At 36.2% G+C, this 3,706-nt stretch overlaps 1 pseudogene; it reads left to right on the top strand.

Moving 5' to 3' along the window:
- The first annotated feature begins 1,999 nt into the window (after positions 1–1,999).
- On the top strand, positions 2,000–2,145 carry LOC131896233 (U2 spliceosomal RNA; annotated as a pseudogene).
- The last annotated feature ends 1,561 nt before the right edge of the window (positions 2,146–3,706 follow it).

The following is a 3,706-nucleotide window of genomic DNA, read 5'->3' as shown; positions in this document are numbered from 1 at the left end:
ATATGAATATACATGCTTGGTTAATAGCTCAGGCTTATTACTAACTAGAGCTTACATTTAAATTAACCCATTTTTATTAATCTATGCATTGTCACATGGTTCATGGCTTTACCTTTCTTCTACCATCTTGATTCTTGGGTGGTTTGCTGGCATCTCTCTCAACTCTGCCCTTCTCACTCCCTGTCCTCAGTTGATTGTCCCACATAACTTTATCCTGCCTTGTTATAGGCCAAACAGCTTTTCTATTAACCAATGAGAATAATACATATTCACAGTATACAGAAGAATTATCCCACAGCATTCCCCTTTTTTGACTAATTAAAAAGGAAGGTTTTAACCTTAACATAGTAATTTTTTTTTTTTTCGTTTTTCAAGACAGGGTTTCTCTGTGTAGCTTTGCGCCTTTCCTGGAACTCACTTTGGAGACCAGGCTGGCCTTGAACTCACAGAGATCCGCCTGCCTCTGCCTCTGGAGTGCTGGGATTAAAGGCATGCACCACCACCACCCAACTAACATAGTAAAATTATATAAAATAAAAGTAATTATCAAGCAAGAATTACAGTTACAATATCCAGTCTATTTGTATTTGACAAAATCAGAGAAAACATTTAATTATCCATCCTATTTTAATGAGTCCAAAGTTCTATATCTAATTTACTCTTTCATCATAACTAAGAAAAATTATGACTATCCAGTCTTTAACTCCATCAAAGATTCCAGAAGGAAGAAATGTTACCTAATGACAGGAACATCAGACTGCCTGGACAGTCACCCAAAGTTTTTCTGTAATGCTGGAGCATCCATCTTTGGCCTACAGGCCAAACATATCTGATAGACTTTGCTGTGAAACAGGGAATTTTGAAGGACTATCCTACCTTGTCTTGGCAAAGTTCAACAGTTGCCTTTCCTGTGTCCTGCTGGTCCACTATGGACAGTAACTGTCAGCAATTGAGGCAAGGTCAGTTTCTTTGTCCATATTGCTAGCTTTTACCATAAGGAACAAAAATTCCATATGCTACAGGCCACAGGAAAATATTATAAGAACTCACCTGGTTATGGCAAAGTCACTACCTGAAGAGATCAAGGAATCCTTTCAGAGGAAGCCCAATTCCAAGGAGCTTTTGGTGTTACTTGGCTTGTTATATATAAGCTGTCTTCTGTTATGAAAATCATGTTTGCCTTAGTAGTTTTCCCAATTGATTTTTCCTTAAGAAGGGCTAACAGTGTGGACTGATCACTCTCTGGACATACACATTCAAGGTATTTGGAGAACAGCCTCAGGAAAGGCTTCCTTCCCCCGAGCTCATCTGTTTCTCCCCTTTCAGCACTGGAATCAGATATCTCCTTTAGCCACTTTCAAAGACTAACAAATAACAATCCACATGCTAGTCTCCTGATTTAAGGTAAATTCCACAAGGAGATACTGCCTAGGTCAGGTGGACCTTAAGAAATAGCTTTACACAATTTAGCTTGGACCCTCCTTTCTTACAGCCTTAATAACTTTATAGACCCCCTAACTTCTTACCTAACCACTCCTAGGAATATAGATTGAGCACATAAAATTTTTTTTTTTGATATTAGCTCTCAGCTGACCTCCTCCCTTAACCACTCCATTTTCAGGTTGTAAAAGAAAGCCTGAAAATCAAAGCCTGAGGGAACTCTTACCTACCTTTATGACCTTGCAGGAATTCAGGCCTGGTGACCTGGCTGGAGGGGAGGATTGTGATTGTTTGGGTATATAACTGTAAAGCTAGAGACTAAAGGAGGAATTAAAGTGAATGGACTAAAGAGCTCAGTGTGTTGAGATTCTATTTTCCCCAAAATAGTCTTCACCATTTGTAGTTTCTCCTTAGCCCCTGGGATGTATAATATTAAGGCTGGTCCTTCTAATATTATACAAGATCCATACAGAGTTTTTTTTGATACCCATCATCTTTTCTGGAGTACATTGGTACTGCCAGGAACAAACATGTCTCATTGTCATAAAAGGTCTAAGTTATCGCTTCTCGGCCTTTTGGCTAAGATCAAGTGTAAAAGGTCTAAGTTATTAAGACATTTTAAATCCCATATTCTATAGTTCTTTGAAGTGTTTGAAGATTACCTTTCTATCTGAAATATATCTCTGTATACCTAGAAAACCTAACTAATATGACTATAAATTTGACTATTATAGATGACTATTAATCTGTATTTTTATTTATACATTACATCTTTAAATGAGTTGCATAAACATAACATCTTATATAAGAGTAGAAATATGCATATCAAAAATTAACTTTAAATTTGTATCGATAAACCTAAATATCCATACCAATGTAAAATATTTTGAGATTAACAGTTGTTTTAGGGATTAAATTAGAATCAATAATCACCCCCTTTCCCCATCATTTTTATATCATATAATATATACGTATATATCATATCCTCCTTTTTCCACTTAGAAAAAGATCTCTGAATTTAATTTGTTTAGTCTTTTTTTTTTTTACTATGACTAGTAACAATTTGTAACCACCCCCCCTTAAATGAAAACAAACATTTATAATCAATATCTTAGGAATGTAAGCATAGTTTTCTAAACTACTTCCTGCTGATTGGGAATGCTGGTAATCTTTGGGGGACCCTGAAAAAGTCAGGATAATTGTTAAGTCTTGGTTGGAGTATTTTGTGAGGTTGGATCATCTCAGCCAGCAACCTTGAAGCTGTTTTTAGATTCTGGATTATCTGTGTCATTTTTACTGGTGTCTGGTCCACTTCTTCTGAAAATACATAAACTTTTAAAAGTAGCATACATATCTGTATTAATATAAGTATAGATTGTGCATTGTACACAACTTTTCCAAAGATGATTTTTCTTGTTATGTGTTTGAGTATGTAAAATATACATCAAATATCTTGTAATTCCTTTAGTCTTATTTTCCCATGTCTGTAGTCAAGATTTTAGGAAGGGTATTTCTCAATCAAACCTAATTTTCTTTAATCCAGAATGAATCCATAGCTTCTCATTTCCTGTGGAAACAAAAGCATAACCTCTCCCCCAAAGTAACATATCTTTTCACTTAAATTTTGAAGTAGGATAATTTTAAAATACATAGGTTGGTTTAATATAAAAGTTTTATAATCCAAGGTCTCTTAGCAGCTAAAAATTTGAAATACAACACAATAATATATATAGTCCATACCCTTTGTGTGTTTTTCATCTTTATGTTGATTATTTTATTTATTCTTTTTTAAAGACCTTCTCTACTTTTTTTCTTTTCTTTTTTCTCCCAAGTCTACATATATTTTAAAACACATTCTCGGCCGGGCGGTGGTGGCGCACGCCTTTAATCCCAGCACTCGGGAGGCAGAGCCAGGTGGATCTCTGTGAGTTTGAGGCCAGCCTGGGCTACCAAGTGAGTTCCAGGAAAAGGCGCAAAGCTACACAGAGAAACTCTGTCTCGAAAAACCAAAAAAAAAAAAAAATTAAAACACATTCTAACCCCTTTAGAGGTTCTTTCTGTCTGAATTTGTACTTACTGTGTATCTGTAAACTTTTCTGTCTGCGTGAGCAAAACACCAGATCTGTCATGCAGTGAGCTGACGCTCAAGTCTAAAGGCAGTGGCTGAGAAATGCCTCTCTGTACTGCAACCTGTGTGAGAGATTGAGAAACTTGCCATGCCACTTAGCTCATGGCAGTTGGTAGCTAGATCCATCTTGTGGGCAGT

The sequence above is a fragment of the Peromyscus eremicus genome, chromosome 19 (assembly GCF_949786415.1).
Source record: "Peromyscus eremicus chromosome 19, PerEre_H2_v1, whole genome shotgun sequence".
Classification (NCBI taxonomy): Eukaryota; Metazoa; Chordata; class Mammalia; order Rodentia; family Cricetidae; genus Peromyscus; species Peromyscus eremicus.
Note: the sequence above shows the minus strand (reverse complement) of the source record. Positions and strands in the feature narration are given on the sequence as shown.